Source organism: Gouania willdenowi, chromosome 16, assembly GCF_900634775.1.
Source record: "Gouania willdenowi chromosome 16, fGouWil2.1, whole genome shotgun sequence".
In the NCBI taxonomy this organism is placed as follows: domain Eukaryota; kingdom Metazoa; phylum Chordata; class Actinopteri; order Blenniiformes; family Gobiesocidae; genus Gouania; species Gouania willdenowi.
In genome coordinates this window covers 31397514-31417804 of record NC_041059.1, presented here as the reverse complement: position 1 = coordinate 31417804, position 20291 = coordinate 31397514, and the positions used below count along the sequence as shown (strand labels likewise).

Genomic DNA, 20291 nt, shown 5'->3' with positions numbered 1-20291 from the left:
AGACAAGCCGAGACCGAGACACGGCTGGTTGCCAGTATTTTACCGTTAAAAAATACAGTATAATACATGAGGAACATAAATGGATTTAGCGTAGATTTTACAATAGCAACCACTAAATCTAGAACAATCTAAAGATTCTCATATATAACCAAGGTAGTGAATATTACTAATAAACAATAAGAAAATTGACATTTCATCTATAAAACAGACTGAACAGGTCATGTGTTGTGTTTCTATACTCACAAAGCAGCATAGATCTTGAGTATACAGCATGTGTCCATATTTATATGGCTGGTAATCCATGAAGGAATGAATAAACATAAAACAAAAAGTCACTTGCCCCTGACCGATCAAGAGTAATGAGTCACTGGGTCCTGCCTTGGTTAAGGAAAACACTCAAACGTGTAGTGGAGTTTCTAATGCACATGATGTTGAAGATAGAAGCTCTGCTGGAGTACTGAGATGTCCATCAGGAGTTCACTATGGACTGGCAGGATCTCCTCTGTAGAAAAACATGGACACAAAGTTTCAAAAGTTTGATCAGTGCTTGAGCAAAATGTACAGTAATGAACAAAACCTGTTGTCAAAAACAGGTCCAATGATAAATTATTTAAGTAGTAAGTTTGCAGTTCTTAAATCTATTTATGTAAAAGTGATACACAGCACAGCCCTAATTATAATCATTATTTGTGTTACACTGTATTTAAGTTTCCCATTGATTTATTATAGAAGTTGAAGTTAATAACTCAATGTGACGGTGACTTATTTTATAGTGTCAGTTTCCTTCATTGTATGAAACTACTCACCTGGACAATGAACCTGACCTAGACTGATTAAGATTTGTGTTTTCTGTCCATCTTTCTTTAGTTAAATTGATCAATACCCTTGCTTACCTCTTATTGAATCTTTAGGTGCAGACTTAATTGAAGATGGTGAGAGCCTCGTACAGACAGGGTGTGATGTTTAGGGAAACCAAAGAATTCATACAGGTGTCATCATTTCTGCCAGAAGACTCACAGCAACGTTGGCAATGAAGCTTTGATTGTGGACTGGTTAGATCCCTTCTGCATTCAGAAAGAAACCAACAAAAAGAGCATACACCATAAATAATAACAATGACAAAAATAAGACAAGGAATTAAAATAAAATACGTGCAAAACAAGTTTCCCAATATTGACACTGTGCAAGTTTGTGCTGCTTTCCATACAAGTGATGACCAATACATCGGCCAGCTGATATTATTGGCCGATGTGGGCTGGTGCGTTCGCCGATCCGCATTATATACAAAGAGCAGAAATGTTTTTTACTTCATCTTGTTCTACATCACCTGTTTTTAATATTTGTTAAATATTTTTTACTTGTCGTTCTACCTGACCTTTATTAATTTCAATAAACGTTTGTTCTTTTAAAATTGAGACTCGTACCATTTGTGATCATCATTGTGTAATTTTCATGATGTAAATCCCTATTCCATACTAGGGATAGACCGATGTCGGTTTTTAGGGCCGATACAGATTTTTTTTCCATCAGCCTTAGCCGATGACCGATACAGACGGCTGATTTTCTTGAGCCGATATTTGAAGCCGATACTACTTTTGCTCCCTCAATTTACATCATAAAAACTACACAACGATGATAACAAATGTTATGAGTCTCAATTAAAAAAAAGAACATTTATTGAAATTAACAAAGGTGAGTTAGAACGACACCAAGTAAAAAATATTTAACAAATAATAAAAACAGACGATGTAGAACAAGAAGTAAAAATACTTTCTGCTCTCTGTAAATAATACGGATCGGCGAACGCAGCAGCCCACATCGGCCAATGTCGATACACGTAAAAAACACAAAAATCGGCCGACGAATCGGTTCAGTAATAGGCTAACTTACTTCTCAAGTATCATTATTTAGACGTTAAGTTTTATACAATGACATAGTTGTTTGCTTTGGGCTGAGGTTTATCCAAACTACTTAAATGTTTTTTTTTTTTTTACTTCCTGGTATAAGTTAATTTAAAAAATGTGCATGCCTTAAATGTATTATAATAAAACATTTTGTAGTGGCACTCGGCTCGTTCCTCTCATGTACCACCGTGTAAACCGAATCTTTAACACCACGTTTCTGACGCGAACGACCAGACATGACAAGCTTCTTCTTGTTTTAAACCTTTTAGTTGACAAAATAAGAAAAAGATTACAAAATCTGAAGCACGGTCAAAAGACTGTGTTGCTTCCATCACTTATTCGGCTCAAAAAACACATGATTGACGTAAGTTAAATCCAATCACCGTTAAAAGTTAGGAGTGACGTCATAACACAGTCAGCAAATATGAAACGTTTTAAACACACAAGCACATCCCTAAATTATGCATTTTAAGCTAATATAAAACATATGAATTATGATAAACATAAACATGTCATTCCAAAAAATGTTAATATTTAAACACAAATATTACTATTTTTAAAATAGAATCCGTATGGCCCTTACATTACCCGGCCCCCAATTGTTTAATACTGGAGAGTTAAACAATTGAAACTTAAACATTTGCATGTAAAACCTTTCATAATGTCCATGAACTGTTCAACTTAAACATATGTAAAACAAACTTATTTCCTAATTTCTCTTAGTCTTCTGCAGGCTTCTCCGCCGACGCTGCCTCCTCTAACAAACACAGTTTGGTAATGGGTCTTTCCAAGGTGCTGGTCCTGGTTCTGATCTTCACTCTGCGCACCAAGCCGCTGGAATCTGGTAGTGTTTCGATCACTCTCCCCATAAGCCAGGAATTGCGTGGAGACGAACTGTCGACTAGCAGTACAACATCTCCGGCCGCAAAGTTTCTTCTTGAACTCGACCACTTCTGACGTTCTTGGAGAAGAGAAAGGTACTCCTTGGTCCACCTTGTCCAGAATAAGTCTGTGAGATACTGGACTTGCTTCCATCGCCTTTTTGTGTAAGAGTCGTCCTTGCTGAAGCTCCCTGGAGGCATGTTGGGTTGTGAGTTCAGCAACAATAAATGATTCGGTGTGAGAGGTTCAACGTCATTTACGTCATCTGAGATGCTCGTGAGTGGCCTGCCATTGATAATGCTCTCAACTTCACACATGATGGTCTGAAGACAATCATCATTCACAGTTTGTTCTTTCACCAGCGAGCTGATTATTCTTCGGACTGTACGAATCTGCCTTTCCCAAATCCCACCATGATGGGAAGCTGCAGGGCTGTTGAATATCCACTTTATTCCTTTTGGTTGCAATAATCTTTCGATCTTGTCATTGTTCAGATGTTGAATAGCCTCTCTCATCATGCTGTCTGAGCCAACAAAGTTCGTGCCATTGTCAGAGCGCATGATGGTGGGTGGACCTCTTCTGCTTATAAAACGTCGAATTGCATTGATGCACGAGTCTGTGTCCAGGCTATCGGCAATTTCAATATGTACTGTTCTGAGAGTGAGGCAAGTAAACAGTACGCCATATCTCTTTACTGTAGTGCGACCTCGCTTCACATCAAAGGGTCCAAAGTAATCGACACCAGTGTTCGTGAAAGGCGGTTTATCGGGCAAAAGGCGATCTTTGGGCAGGTTTGCCATCTTTTGCTCTCCAACTTTACCATTGTTCCTGCGGCACACTGTACACTTGTTTATTAACTTCCGAATAGCAGAATTGGCTTGAGGGATCCAATATTTGCACCTTAGTTGTGCCAAGACATAACTCCGTCCACAGTGTCCTGTTCTTTGGTGTATGTCTGTCATGATCAATGTGGAAACTCTACTGTGCTTAGAGAGTATAACTGGGTGTTTTGCATTTACTGGCATGGCTGACTTATTGAGTCTTCCACCAACTCTCAAAGTGCCTTCTTGAAGAATCGGATCTAGTTTGCGGAGCTGACTGTTACAACTGACTTGGTTGCCCCTTTTTAAAGCTTTAATCTCCTCTTCAAAATGTCTTTGACTGAAGTGAATTATTTCTGCTTCTGCTGCAATCAGATCATCCAAGGTGATTGAGTTTTGTTTTTCGACATTTTTCCATGTGATGTTTTAACTTTGACCTTTGCTTTTGCAGTTCCTTTTCAGTTTCACTGATTGCCTTTGAGAACGTTTTTCTTTCATTCTTTAGGTGCCGCAAGGTCTTCTTTAGCTTTAACATCCAGGCAACTGACCTTTTTAGTTTATGCCAGTCCGAGTAATAGTTTATCAGTTTGCTCATAGGTTCCACATTTTCTTCAGCTTTGATTGTGTTGACTATTACCGTGTTTTTGACCTCTGGGTCATCTTGAAGACTTTCTTTTCTTTGCACAGGTTGAGTTGGCCAGTCACACTCTTTGTTTAACAAAAAGTCTGGTCCTTGAATCCATATTCCTCCTTTTAACAAACTTTTAGCCCTGAGGCCTCTGCTAGCTTGATCTGCAGGATTTTCTAATGTTCCAACATATTTCCATTGGGAAGGCTTTGTTGCTTCTCGGATAAGTGTGACTCTGTTGGCAACAAATGTTTTGAACCGAGCACTTTCACTGTCAATGTACCTGAGCACGGTTGTGCTGTCTGTCCAAAAGATAGATGGTTGTAATGAAATTTGAAGTTCTTGACGTAACATCTTGTCTACTTTCACCGCGGTAACTGCTGCTGTCAACTCGAGCCGTGGGATTGTGACTTGTTTGAGTGGTGCAACTCTTGCTTTTCCCATCAAAAAGGAGCAATGTTTCTTTCCTTGCTTGTTTTCTTGTAGTAGATAAGAGACTGTTCCATATGCATACTCTGAAGCATCGGAAAAATGGTGCAGTCTCGCTGTTGTAGCGCTTCCGAAGTCAGAAGGTTTGATACATATTTTTACATGGAAATTAGAGAGGTGGGTTACGTCGTCTTTCCATCTTAACCAATTTTCTGTGTGTTTTTCTTTGATGTTTTCATCCCAGCCATGTTGCTCTTTACATAGCTGTTTCAGTATTAGTTTAGCAGGCAAGACGACTGGAGCCAGAAAGCCAAGCGGATCGTAGATGGAGTTCACAATAGATAGAAGGCCCCTTCTTGTCATTGGCTTGTCTTGCAGCTTCATGCTGTAGGTGAGGCTATCAGTTTCTGTGTCCCACTGTACTCCAAGAGCCCTTTCAACTGGTAAAGCATCATGGCTTAGATCCAAGTCTTTGGTTTCACTGGCTCTATGCTCTTCCGGGAGGGACATCAGCACCTTCCTGTTGTGGCTTGTCCACTTGGTTAAAGTGAAACCACCCTGAGCACACAAAGTGCGTAGATCTTTTGCCAATATCACTGCATCATCTTCTGTAGCTACACTTTTCAAACAGTCATCTACATAAAAGTTGTGCAGGACGGTTTGTACAGCTTCTGAGGATGCGGTAGCCTCATGGTCTCTTGCTGTTCTTTTCAGGGCGTAGGAAGCGACGCTTGGTGAGGAGGTGGCTCCAAAGAGGTGCACCGTCATCCGAAATTCCTCAATAGGCTCATTCAATTTACCGTTGGGCCACCAGAGAAAACGAAGGAAATCAGCATCCTCCTCTGGTATCTTCACTTGGTAGAACATCGACTCGATGTCTGCCATCATAGCGATTGGCTCCTGACGAAATCTCAAGAGGACACCGACCAGTGTGTTGGTTAGATCCGGCCCCTGTAGTAATTCGCCATTCAAAGACTGTCCTTTAAATGAAGCCGTGCAGTCAAACACCACTCTTAATTTTCGTTTCTTAGGGTGATACACCCCATGATGTGGAATGTAGAACACTCTATTGTCTTCACGGTTCAATTGATGAGCTGAGACTCTTACAGCATAACCTTTGCTGAGGATAGTGTCCATAAAGCATTTATAATCTTCGAAAAACACAGGATCCTTTTTGAATTTTCTGAACAAGCTGTCAATACGCTGTTCTGCCACACAGCGATTGTTAGGCATTTGAAGCCTCTTGTTTCTGAATGGTAAACCATGTTGTTTCATGCACAGATTGCATAAATTGTTTGTTCTCTCGGGACAACTCTTCTTTGTCGTCGTAGCTATGTTCGATGAACTCTGTGTTATATTGTTGGATCAACAGCTTCTCAATTTCCATTACAGAGATCCTATTCACTGAACATTGAGGTGCTCTGCTCTTTGTGTCATCAAGTTCCTTTCTCATGGGACCATTAACCGTCCACCCAATAGCCGTCTTCACTGCGTAAGGTCCACCATCACTGCTGTTAATTATGTGCCACGGTTCCATGGCTTTCGGGCAGTTTGATCCAATGAGTAAGCCTACACCCGCATCCAGTTCAGGCAGACTTACTTCTTTAAGATAAGACCACTTCTCAATTTCTGATTGTTTAGGTATGTTGGAGGTGTGAACAGGTATACTGCTGTGTGTGTACACTTTGGGTAGGTCGATATACCTGTTTTCTTCCAGTCCACACACTTCCAGGTCTGATAACACATAACTGTTCATAAGTTTTTGTTCTCCAGGTGAGTTTTGACCCATGGTGCTGAGCAGTATTTGTGTGGGTTTTCCTTTAACGTTCATCTTCCTTTGAAGTTCACCTGTGCAGAACGTTGCTGTGCTTCCTGGATCTATAAAAGCATATGTTTCCACATATTTGTTGCTTTTCTTTGATTTAATTTTTACCGGCACTATTGGCAGCACACATTCAGATTCCCCGGCCCCTGTGAGGGTACAGGACTCTTTTTGGATAGAAACCTGAGCACACGATACTTCAGTTCCACGGACACCGTTGCTTTTCTCAGCTGAGTTTCTATTTACTCCGCCATACCTTTCAGGTGAAACAGTGCCTTCTGATTTTGCAATGTGTAGAATATCTGGATGTTTTAATGCACAGTCCTTACACTCTAGTTTTCTTTTGCAGAACTTACTGAGATGACCAGGAATTAAGCATCCAAAACACAGGCCCTTTGACTTCAAAAACTCCAAGCGATCTTTGTGTGGTTGACCTTTTATTTTGTTGCATGAAGCCAAAGTGTGAAATTGCTGGCAGTACAGACATGGTTTATCAAATGAACTTTCTACTTTGTTTGAGTCTGCTGTCTTTACACGTGTACTTGGAAACTGCTTACTTTCAGCTGAGACATTAGTTGCAAAACTGCTTCCTCGGACCTCTCTTTTAGCATAATGTTTTTCTTTTTGCTCAGATTTTCCAGCTGGAGATGTTCGACTGTCCGGTATATCACCAAAGAGGGGATCTAATGCTATTTTTGCTTGGCGGTCTATATATTTAACCAAATCGGCAAACTTTGCTCTTTCATTTTTTCGTTCTTTAATATTGTAAGCTTCAGCACGCCAACGTTCTTTCATTTTGTAGGGAAGTTTGGACACCACTGTCCGTAAATTGGTAGGATTGTCCATCTCCTCCAAATATTCTATGTCCTCCATAGTGTTGTGACATCCAACCAAAAACATTGCGTAGTTGCTCAATGCCTTTCCATCATCTGCCTTAATTTGTGGCCACTTTAATGCTCTATCAATGTAAGCGCTGGCAATGTGTAATTCGTTCCCATAATGTCTGAAGTAATCTTTTAGCTTCACAGTATCCTTTATCAGATGACATGTGAACACAGCTTCGAACTAGCTCTTGAGGTTCCCCGGCTGTAAATTGCTCCAAAAAATAGAGTTTATCTTGATCATTGTCTGTCTTTTGTTCTATTGAATGTTGAAATGCTCTGATGACTTATATTGTAGCGCGTCACCTTTGAAAACAGGAATATCCTTCATTGGCAGCTGAGACTGCTTCTGTTGTTTTACCAGTAGCTCAGTAATTGCATTTTGATTTTCCATAACCTTTAGTATGTCATCATCTCTTTTTATTTGCGCATTATTCATTGTGTCTTGAGGAGCCACAGTTTGAAACACTCCTGATGGTGCATGAAGGCTTGCTCTGTCTGCTGGAGAGCGCGCAGCTGTATTTGTGTCTTTTGTGTTCATGCTTTGTGATTTTTGTTTTATTACATGGCTAATCAAACCATCTTCTGTACTCTCGTACTCTTTAAACACTTTTAATTTTGCACTGCTTTCTGCCAAAGCGGTTTCCATCTCGAATTCTTCCTTTGCTAACTTAAGTTTAGCCATTTCAATCTCAAGCTGTTGTCTTTTCTTTAGTGCAGCAACACGTTCAAGTAGTGCTGCATGTTCTGCTTCTTGTTTAATACGTGTTGATGACAGTCGTGATGATGTTGTTATTTGACTGACTTGTGAACCACATGTTTGTGCGTGTTCAGCATCCCTGAATCGAACTTGTGAGACACTGTCACTTGGTTTTACAAAATCTTGCATTGTTTCCATGTCACAACCGTTTTTCAGCACTGATTCATATACATCTGCAATCCATGCTTTAACTGTTTTCATAAAGTCTCTAATGGCTGCCATTTTTGGTTCGAACCATTTCTCCTGATCATCCGTTTTTTCATCTTCAGGAAGAAAACTGACAACATCATTATTGAGGCAACAAAACTCATTGAGAAAAATTGCAAACTCTTTTTCCATAGCATCATTTACAATTCCAACGTTTTGAGCATCTGCCATCAACATTTCCACTTCTTTTAATTTACTTGACAAAGCTGCAAACTTTTTTCTTCTCTGTGCTAAGCACCTGTTCAATTTCTCCTCCAACCCTTTTTCTGTCAGCCTGCGGTGTCTTCCCTGCTCCATTGCATCATTCACACTGCCAAACCCTTTTTCATTATCCATTTTAATATTGCAGAGAAGGAGCTAGTTGTAGGCAAAAGTTTAAAAGCACCTTGTTTCAAAGTCACTTTTCTTCATAAAACGAGTGCAAAACAACTTCTTAAATGCTTCCAAACTCCACAATTATTAACTCAGGGCTTGCAATAAGAACTTTCACGGAGGTATTTTCAGCTCCGTTTTCATGCAGGGATGACGTCAGGTCTCACATCAGACGAGTTTTGAAGGAGGATTCCACCGTACCTTGTCTTGGTAACACGTCACAGTAGCATCTGTTCATGCACCTGTGTCTCTGCAGCGCGCAGCCAGTCACGTAATCCACACCGTGCCGTGCAGCGGGGTAGCTCGTTAGCTAGTCTTTTGACTTATGTAGTGGCACTCGGCTCGTTCCTCTCATGTACCACCGTGTAAACCGAATCTTTAACACCACGTTTCTGACGCGAGCGACCAGACATGACAAGCTTCTTCTTGTTTTAAACCTTTTAGTTGACAAAATATGAAAAAGATTACAAAATCTGAAGCACGGTCAAAAGACTGTGTTGCTTCCATCACTTATTCGGCTCAAAAAACACATGATTGACGTAAGTTACATCCAATCACCGTTAAAAGTTAGGAGCGACGTCATAACAGTCAGCAAATATGAAACGTTTTAAACACACAAGCACATCCCTAAATCATGCATTTTAAACTAATATAAAACATATGAATTATGATAAACATAAACATGTCATTCCAAAAAATGTTAATATTTAAACAAATATTACTATTTTTAAAATAGTATCCTTATGGCCCTTACACATTTAACCAAAGATACATTAGTTGGTTGTGGTGGTTGTTTAAACTACGGTGTAACAGTTAGGCAAGTGTCAAAAGTAGGGATGTAACGATTAATCGTAAGGCAGTTAAAAATCGATCCATAGGTATCACGGTTGATATCGATTTTCTGACAATTGAATCGCAGTACTTTTTTTAACCAGCAGAGGGCACTATCCAGAAGTGTTGGCGGAGGGCGAAGTCTGCTAATACTTTCTTTCTGGCTGCCTTCTACTCTTAAATATGTTAATAAATGATTCCATACCCCTTTAGCACCGAAAGAATATCTGTAATATTACTTGAATATCTGTAAAAGTCACGTTTTTCTATTAGCTCTGTCTGCTAGCATAGCTTATCTTCTTCACTGCAAGATATCTGCATGCCAACCGACCACTGGGTTACCAGCGCCCTCTGCTGGTCCAAACAAATATGACGTAAATCATTGCAATCACGTTTTTTTTTTTTTTAAAGTCCAATTGTTAAGGCACAAAATACATTTTCAGTTGCACTTTTAAAAGAAAAAGAACTATTATGCAGTTTTGCATTGTTTAATATAGAACCAGAATTTAAATTAATAGGCTTCATTTTCATTTGTATTATTCCTTTATTTATTTAATTCAAGATTTATTTTTAGTTAAATTGCATTGTTTTGAATAGTTTATCAAGGAATTCTTTTGACAATGAAAAATATAAGGAAAATAATACAGTATTTTTTTCCCAAAAAAATAATTTGTCTACAGTCACATTTTGTAAATGAAAAAATCGTGAGAGAATCGTATCGTGAACCCAGTATCGTGAATCGAATCGTATCGGGAGTTGAGTGAATCGTTACATCCCTAGTCAAAAGGGTAAAACAAAAAATCTACCTAATGCTACAAATAAAGTAACCTCGAACCTTGTATGTATGAAATGAATAGTTGAATTTTTTTCTCAACTTTACTTTGGCAGTGAACAAATTCTAGATTTTTGGGGGCACACAACCAAGCTAGAAAATGGTGAAGATTTCTAATGTATACATAATTTGGATTTTAGATAAATGAGCAAAAATCCTTGCAGCCTGTGAATCTATTGAAAAATACAGCAGTTTAAAGGGGACATATCATGGTTTTAAATCCTTCCTTTTTAGATATAAATCATACAGTTGTGGTCTATATAAAGCGGAACTGCACTGCTTGGGTCTGAATTCCTCATTATTTTAGCTCCCCAGACCCCTTTTCTGATGTGCTTCTAAGAGCAACTCATTTTGGTGCGGTCTCTTTAAATGCAAATGAAACACTTCAAACCCCGCCCCCTCTCCAGGTTCAACTCCACCCTGCTCGGCCATTTTTGTAGTTTGATAGAAGAGATATGGCCATGTAGCGGCGCAGAAAAAGTTTATTCACACGTTATTTACACAATGTCAACAACGGAATACTTGTCCATCCAGCCTTACATGTTTGAGCCAGAGTCTGACCCGGCGGAGCGAGATGAAAATGAAGATGATGAACCTGCAGAACCCTAACAAGTGAGCTAACACAAGCACCGAGCTAACGCTAGCGCCAAGCTAACGTCACGAAATGCATTTTAATAGTCTTTTCGGAGACAAAAACGGCAAAATGAAATGACTAATGAAAACTTTAGACTTAAATTAAACCACGTAGGCCATATCATCAAGGATCTAAAACGAGCACACAGCGCTAACAAAACAATGACAGGGACGTCTTATCATAACACTTTTTAGCGTTATTTACAGCTTACCGAAGTGCTCTGTTCGTCGTCTCCAAAGATAGAAGGAATTGACCCCTCAATCAGACAAAGTCTTTCGGCAAATCCTTCTTCATACTGGCGGAGGTTGCAGAAGCAGTCATCCTTGAAGTGCTGCGCGCACACAAAAATGACCTTACCCACAGATGTGGGTACATTTCCGTGAAAAATAAAACTCAACCAGGCACTTTGAAAAGGTTCTGATGCTGGGAGATGGTGTAATGAAGCGTGTGGGTTACTACATCCAACAACCAAACATTTTGATTTCTCCTCTCGTAACTTCTGCATCCTGGAGCTTGGACTGCAAAATAAAAGCGAGAAATAAAAATGGCGGATTGCTCGAAGTGTTGGGCCTGGAGTCGATGTCCTAATTTGGCAGTTCCGCTGACGTTATTGTTCAAAAAACGTAATAGCTAATCGAAAAATCGAAACAGATTGAAAAATATGACCAAAACAGAATATAAAGATATCAACGGAGCACCTGAAGAGACTAATTTGAACTTTTCTGTGCTTCTAAACAATCTAAATATACATCAAAATGCATTTAAGGGCTAAAAAAGTGGATTTAGCATATGTCCTCTTAAGACATAACCACAGAGCCTAAAATGCACAGACTACATATTACAATCAAATGACTAAATACACAGTCAATAACATTAACAGTTAGACCATCCAAGTAGTCAAAATGGTAAAATACTGTACATACCAAATATTTCCAACCAAGGTTTTATTCCATCTTCAGCATGTTTTTCTCGCTGTTGTCTTGACGCTGTTTCACCTGTCACTCTCTTCTGATGCTCTTCACAAAAACAAAACAGTAATATTGTAAAAAGAAAGGAAAAAATAATTAGAAAATTTGCCTTAAACGTGCCATACTTGGTACATGTCTGCTAGCAGTCGGCTTCATTACACCTAAATAAACGTGGTTCATTCCGATGCAGTTTACAATGAACAATTACAATGATGACTAAACTACTTTACCACATAAATTACAGGTTAACATGTCTTCAGGTACTTTGGTAATTCATCCCTAACAAATTAAGCATATCAAACACAGAAATTAATCACGGGCAATGCTTTCCTCACCACAGTAATGCTAACTTAATAAACATATCTATCATAGCTGTGCTGGTGGGTTTTTATAACAGATATAACTTGAAGTCACATGTACTCACCTCACGAGTTCATTTAAAGCTGCCAGGATGTCTAAAAAGTCCAAAGATGCTGTGGTCCAAGCACCTAAAATGGCGCTGGTATGAATTCAAAACTGCGTCCGTTAACGAGGTCACCAGGTGTCCAGGTAAAAAGAGCGGTCTGTACACGTCTCAGCAGCGAGCCACGCTATTGGTCTTTGTCAGATGACGTGTTCTTCTTCTTCTTTGTTTTGTTTCTTGGCGAGTGACACCTGGTGTTGCAAGTGCACTACCGCCACCTACTGTATTGGAGTGTACCTTTAACTGAGAGGACCCATTTAACTTTAAATTAAAACACTTAAGGTGGTCTGATAATATGGCGTGAGACATAACAGAACATAAAGTTGTTTTAAAATATATAATTAAAAAACGATTATTTAAATCAATTTTATTCAGCAACCTTAAACTTTATTTTATACATATGTTTTTGCTGTTGATTTTTTTTATGAAAAGGTTAACAATGTTATACTGCAGACCAAACTATTAATGTGCATATCAGTATCTGAATTAAAAAATAAATAAATAAAAAAAGATAAAATTTATTGTCTTTTGCTGCTGATATTTGCCTTTTTTATTAGTATTTACTGGTTGTATTTTTACAGTGGACCCTATTTTTTAACATTTTGCTTCTGTAAAAATGAAGGTTTTTGTTTGCTTAGCAATCAACAGATTTATATTGTAAATTCTAATGTGCACAACCCCATAAGATGTAGTTTTGGCCGAATAATGCCGTAAAATCTAAGGTTTTCAAACATTTTTTTTCATTACGATATTTACTTTTAAAATGTATGTATGTTTATTTGTTTCTACAGAAAGTCTTACTTTACAACATTTTATTACAGTAAAAATTTAAGTTTTGTCCAGTTTCACAATTAACTGTTATTCGATGTATTTATTACAGTAAAAGGACGTTTTGGGTTTTACGCTACTTTACTGTTGGAATTTGACAGTCTTTTGCTGTATATTTTACGGACTTTCTTTTACAGTGCAGCCACCGGCCTGTGCAACAAATAAATAATAATGGTTAACACTTTACTTGAAGTTTTAACCATAACGCTGACATTTTATGCTGTAATTATTATAACATGAGACCTGTCATTATGAATGAGGTGTTATGAAGGCTGTCATTAGGTTTTGTTTGTCACCCATAACTCTACCAAACCACATTAGATCCTCCACTTAACCCAAAAAATGCCAACATAGCTCCAAAGATGTCATCATTTAGCAAATTGTCATAATTTAGCAAACATACTTAATAACAGCCTTCATGACACTTTATTTATGTTAATGACAGATAATGACAGCGTAAAAAGATTTGTATTTTATTTCCGTGGTTGGTTTTGAAAAATTCCTACTTACGCTTTAACGCTTATCACTCTGATGTAGCATGCCTCAATAGCCTTAATGCACTTAGCCATACACACACACACACACACACACACACACACACACACACACACACACACACACACACACACACACACACACACACACACTTTAAACTAACAAACTTTATACACTGTTCTAAAACTCTGACCACACACTACAAGCATACTTTACAGTACACATTAATAATGTACACAAAGTAAAAAGGAGCTGCTGAAAGACATTTATTCATCCAGACATTGAACTCATCTTACATTAACTTCCTATAAATCACCTGCTTCAATTTCTCCACACTTGTCACCAGACTGGCTTAACTGATTACACAACATAAGCACAATACGCACAACTATAACATCACATTTCACTCTCACCTTAAACCAATCGACTCTTCACCACCCCTTCCATGTTCCTACCCTGACTCCTCTTCCCTGTTCCCTTCCCCCTCAGATAGGTGTAACACTGCCCTCTCTTTTTATATTCTCCCTTTAATAACGTGTTTCTTACCCTTCCTTAGGGAGGGCTGGTGATGGTCACAATTATGCAATAAAATAATATCATTTATTTAATTGCAATAACAAAACATGCATTGTTGTCAATAAGAGATTGCACTACATGGCTCCTTTATTCTCAAATCCCTCAGTAAACAATGAACATCAATGGAGAATTTATTGTACAACAGGGTCTTTTTGCTGACATTATTTAATTAAAATCAGGAGTTATTTGGTGCTTTTCATCCTACTTGCTCTCTCTCTATCTGCCCCTCTGATCATTGGCCTCTTTAATAGACTTCGTCACACGTGTCATTAAAAATCAGGTGTCAAGTCATGACACATTGGCTGTAAAGAACAATTTATTAGCTTTCAAACACTGTTAGAATTTATTCAATAGATCAATTATTGGCGGAGTTATGACAGTTTAAAGCAGCCTAATGTGATTTCGGTGCTACGTTCAGGGTCCGTGGGACACCAGTTATCCCATGAATATTACGCACCGGCCAGGACTTTATAAGTGGCAATGAGCTGGTAAAACAAACGTATAGTCACCCCATGTAAATATTTTATTTTTAGAGGTCATAAAATGTTTAAATATCCCACAATAATGCTCACAAATAAAAAATAAAAAAGGGTCGTGTAACATGTTCAGTTTTGTACGCGTGTCCGTGAACTGACGTCAGAGCCATGGCAACGAGGAGGATGCGACTTTTAAAGTCACCTGTTAACGTCCAACGTTCACTGTGAGCAGCGAGACGAGAGAGGAGAGCTGTGAGCAACTTTGAGCTGAAAAACATTTACAAAACACACAGAAAGTCTTTACGAGACTTGTACCAGACCAGAGGAAGACTTAGACCAGGACCAGGAAGACTTTATACCAGGACCAGAGAAGACTTTATACCAGGAGGAGAAGAAGACGTTAGACCAGTAGGTGACCATGGCCCCGCGCATGGCCCAAGGTAAGACATGTTTTTATTATTATCTGATATTCATACTTTAATCATTTTAGCATCAAACGTGTTATGATTTAAAATAGTCATTATTCTAGGTCTGAATCAGGTTTAAGGCGTTTATATTTATATTAAAGACCTACAGAAAATGGTTGATAGTTTTCATTTTTCATGTGTTTAACGTTTGTTTTTGTGATAATTTGACTCTGATGTGATACTTGTAGTGAGCGTTTGAGCTGCTGAGACTGTTTTACAGAGTTTTATTTACTATTTACTTAAGTCCTGTTCTGAGGTAGCTTTGATGGAAATGTGTATTTTATTTCCTACATTATTTTCAGTCCATTTGTCACATTTTATAGAAAAAATGGATACTTTGACTTCACTACACTTCCCATGAGCACCTGAATTAGCTGTTATGATTTTGTTTTGGTTTGTTTTTTAGACTTAAAGAATGTTGCTGACTGGGTAAAATGTATTTACCATGGATGCTGTTTGCATTGTTTGTAATTTAATATTTCTTGGTTTATTCTACTCATGTCAGTGATGTTTAATCTGTTACTACATACTTTATTTCCTACATTGATTATTTTCTTGATGTAGAAATATTTCTCCTTATTTAAGTTTAAATGGCTTATTTTTTTTCCTCTTATTTAATTATATATTTTTTTATTCACAGTTTAGGCATGTACAATCCAAAGTTTAAAAAAGCATTGCAACAATTAATAAAACGTAGCATGTTTTAGATCACACATTACTGCAATACCCCTCTGTTTGGTTGTTGTTCCATATATACATTACTGTGTGTAGGTCTGAGAAAATACAATACATCTAATAATTATATTTCTTACTATTGTGAACCATAGTAAATTGAATTGAAATATCACTCTTTATTAACCATGTTTTTCTTTTTTCTTTTTTTCAGATTTAGTCCATGAGTGGGCCTCACCTGAGGGTTTGGTTCCACCCTGGGTCGAGGCTCCGGCTTTGGCCCTGGACTTGTACGACCCCCTGGGTTCGGACCCAGAGGTGGTCGACCACCTGGGTTTAGACCCAGTGTGGGTCGACCACCTGGGTTTAGACCCAGAGTGGGCCAACCACCTGGGTTTAGACCCAGAGTGGGCCGACCCCCTGGGTTCGGACCCAGAGTTGGTCGAGCCAGACTGTGCCGACCCCCTGGGTTCGGACCCAGAGTGGGCCGACCCTCTGGGTTCTGAACCAGTGTGGGTCGACCTCCTGGGTTTAGACCCAGAGTGGGCCCAACTTCCTGTCCTAATAGAGGCAGCTGAGTTTGACATGTTTGCTTGTAATATTTCTGAGTTCTTTGTTTACAGTGACCCTGACAGTGAAGGTGTGGATCTGCACTTGGACGTGGAACGCTGAGGAGTCTCCAGCTCTATCCATAGTTGTATTTGCACCAAGGTTTGTGTATATCATCAACTTTCTGTGTTTTTGACCTCTGTAGTGTCTTGACCGTTATGTAAATAGTTGTTGTAGGTGGTAAGTCATAGCTGGCCTTTGCGTCTTGTGGGACAGTTCATGTCCCAGGCAGCGTCTGGCACCAGGACCTTTTTAGATAGTAAGCATTTTATTTTTAGTTTCTTTATGACGGGCCACAGTCGGCGTGGTTCTCCTGTCACTTTAATAAAACATGCATGTATATTATGTTAAGTTAGGTTGTTAAGAGTTAAAGATAAACTTTTTATTCCCAGCATGTGGGATGAACGAGGGAAGAAAAGATGGAGGACAGGAGGAGACATCAACAGAGGACGGAGATGAAGAAAGACTTCTATCAATGTAAGCAAAGCCTCCCATTTACACAGAAAGACACTGAACACATGTTTATTGTAAAAATGGACGTTACTTTAAAATAATGCCTGTAAAGTGTCAGACAGGAGTGCCAGCATCTACTGATGGAGGTGTAGAAGAAGAACGATGGAGGATGGGAGCACCAGCATCCACAACAGCCCACTGAAGTGTCCCACACTCAGCCTCAGGAGGAGACATCAGAGGACAGAAAGACTTCTATTCACTAAAACAATGTAAGCAAAACCTCCCATTTACACAGAAAGACAATAAACACATGGATTTTTTAAAAAAATCCTCTTGTTAGCATATATATATATATATATAAATTATTTTTTTTCCTGCAGTCTGTGCCTTCTCCTCACCCTCCACTCTCTTTTCTGTTTCAGGTGTCTTGATGCTGGAGATGGCGGTTCCTGATCGATGGCTCACAGCTCAACTAGTCTAGGACACATGGATGGACTATTCTTCTATCCTATTCTGTTTGTCCCTCTGTTCACTAACCCCAACCAGTTGAAGCGGATGGCTGCCACCTCTGAACCTGGTTCCGCTGGAGATTTCTTCCTATAAAAAAGAGGGAGTTTTTTCTTCCCACTGTCGCTAAATGCTTGTTCATGTGGATCTTGTTGGGTTCTTTCTTCTTTTTTACTATCGCTTTTATATTTGTTTAGCGCTTGAGATGACTTTGTTATATTTTGCTCTGTATAAATAAAGTTGAATTGAATTGAAGTTGAATGTTTAATATCAAAATGCCAAATATAAAAATAGAGGTTATTTTGTACACATGTGTAAAATGTCTTGTGTGATTGCAGAGATCAGACGGTCCCAGATGTTTGTCACCACAGCAGAGAATGAGACAGCAGTAGTCTAGTCTACATGGACTGCTTTGATTTAAACTATATTAAATAAAATCATAAAAACTTGAACTTGGTGAAATGCTTTGTGTGCTTATTAAACTAACTTTCCATTAGAACCTGAGCTCATCTTCATCACAGGATGTTTCTTCATCAGTTCTTCTTACAGACTGAGTTAGCTCACACATAGACATTATTTATGTAATATGACATTTAGAATCATTTTTCTGACACAGAAAGATTAGCTTAATCTAAGGTTTTAATAATGAAAAAAGAGTGATCTAACATTATTATGCATACATTCCAAATCTGTTTTTTTGGAGAGTGTTGATGTCTGAATGCAGATTAAAAAAATAAAATATTAATTCATTTATGTTTTGCTTAAATTGAGCCAATTATTATTATTATTTTACACCAAGTGGTTTAATAGGAACAAATTATCACTGAATTTAAGTAGGTCTTACTAAAAACTAAATCAATGTTGTTTGGTATTTGCAAAAACAATGCTCCTGCACAGTTATTGATAGATGGTGTACATATTGACATAGATCATGAAAATAAGTTTCTGGGCATAATATTTGATGAAATGGAAAAGGACAACGTGACTAAACCAGGTTCCATCAAAGTAAACACACAAAAAGGCTCCAAAAACAGCTAAAATGACAGATGACTACAAAAATACACTAACACTAACAGAAAAACACACAAAATGAGAGAAGATTATACTATATATGAAACAAAAAAAACAAATACACAAACTGACTCCAAAAACAAATGTACACATTGTTCTATAACACATTGTTGGCGATGTAAACATGTTTGTCATACAAATAAAGCTGTTTTTAATTGAAATGAGAGAGAGAGAGAGCAGGTATCCTGAACACATTGTAAAAACCACTGAAATGATGGCAGTTTTTATTTTTTAGGAACTTTAGTATTTCATGCTGTATTCTATGTTGAATGTTCAGTTGTCCCCAGTAGAGGGAACCATTTCCTTTTGTATGAAATGCAACATCTGTCTCCACATCTGTAACTTCAGACTGAGTGGAGAGGCATACACTTCTTCTGCTTCAATATGCTTTTTAATAATCCCTGGCATCCATTCAGGAATGAAACACCATCTTTAAAACATGCTTGTGTCAATACAACATGGAACAGTTCTTCTCAATATTATTTTCTTACTACATTGTTAGTATTTTTTTAGAGTTTTATAAATGTTTTCAGTTGAAGCAAATATGTTTGTTAGATCCTCCTTGAAATCATGTGGATGTTCATGTGGATCTTGTTGGGTTCATTCTTCTTTTTTACTATGGACTTTATATTTTTGTCATGCCCTCTACCTCTGGCATCTCCTGAACTGGTCCGTTGGCACCATCTGGTGGTCTCCATGCCTCACTGTCCAGACTACTCAACTCTAATCATCAGGATTGCTTCCAGCTGCGGCGGGGAGTGGTCACACCACTACTTAAGACACCGGCAGACCACAAACCGACGCCAAACTGTAAGCATTGCAGACTCTGACCCTCTCAGCCGATGGGATCTCTCCTGCTTCCTTCCCACCTGGAACCATCATCACCGCTGGAATCCCTCAGCTCACTCCACCCTTCAGCTGGTTCTTCCCCACTCCTGTGCCAGGCTCCTTTGTTTCGGCCGCGTTGGCTGCAGCTCGAGCGTCTCTGTGTTCCTGCCCATTTGGGGTTCAGAGGTTTCCTTTGCTAGTTTAGTCATTCTGAGTTTATGCCTTTAGACCTAGGGTTCTGTTTTTTCATCAGTAGTTTCCTGATCGTTTTTAGTTAATCTTAGTATTAGGTCTCCCTCAGTTTGCTCAGCACTTAATTTCTCCACCACCCCACTTAGGGCGCTGGTAGGTTTTCTGTTGTATTCAGTTTTTGTGAAATAAATCAGTTAATTGTATCTGTGCCTCCTGTTGTGCTGTCTGCGCTTGAGCCTCAGTTCCGTCTCGTGACAGTACAGTTTGGCCATAATGAGCTCAGCAGACCGCACTACAGATGAGGCCTCAGCCGCTCATCATGCTGTAGTTAGTCATGACGCAATTCTAGGCTGGCATGATGAGCTACTCAAGACTCTCGTGTCTAGCGTTAAAGCTCTAATCAGCCAAATGTCTCACCTTACTGGTCAGCAGTCCGTGTTAGCATCTTCACTAGCTGCGTCAGGTTGCCAGCCTACCCCCATTAATGCCCCCGAGACGACGGTTGTAGGCTCTCCCTCTGCCCTGGCCACAGTAGGCCGTGAACCCACGGTTCCGGTTCCTGAGCGCTATGCTGGAGATCTCGGCTCTTGCCAGGCCTTCTTGACTCAGGTTTCACTCGTCTTTGAGTTACAACCGACCTCCTACGCGTCCGATAGGGCTAAAATCGCATATCTAATTGGCCT

At 38.9% G+C, this 20291-nt stretch overlaps 2 long non-coding RNA genes across 2 annotated transcripts; one reads left to right on the top strand and one right to left on the bottom strand.

Moving 5' to 3' along the window:
• Window positions 1-42: 42 nt before the first annotated feature.
• On the bottom strand, window positions 43-12512 carry LOC114478436 (uncharacterized). The gene is made up of 4 exons (XR_003675857.1): window positions 12396-12512; window positions 11927-12019; window positions 894-1064; window positions 43-502 (listed from the first exon to the last, which is right to left on the bottom strand). It is a non-coding gene; the product is annotated as an uncharacterized LOC114478436 (long non-coding RNA).
• Window positions 12513-15177: 2665 nt separating this feature from the next.
• Window positions 15178-17494, top strand: LOC114478388 (uncharacterized). The gene is made up of 6 exons (XR_003675852.1): window positions 15178-15249; window positions 16163-16266; window positions 16387-16659; window positions 16950-17034; window positions 17123-17279; window positions 17433-17494. It is a non-coding gene; the product is annotated as an uncharacterized LOC114478388 (long non-coding RNA).
• The last annotated feature ends 2797 nt before the right edge of the window (window positions 17495-20291 follow it).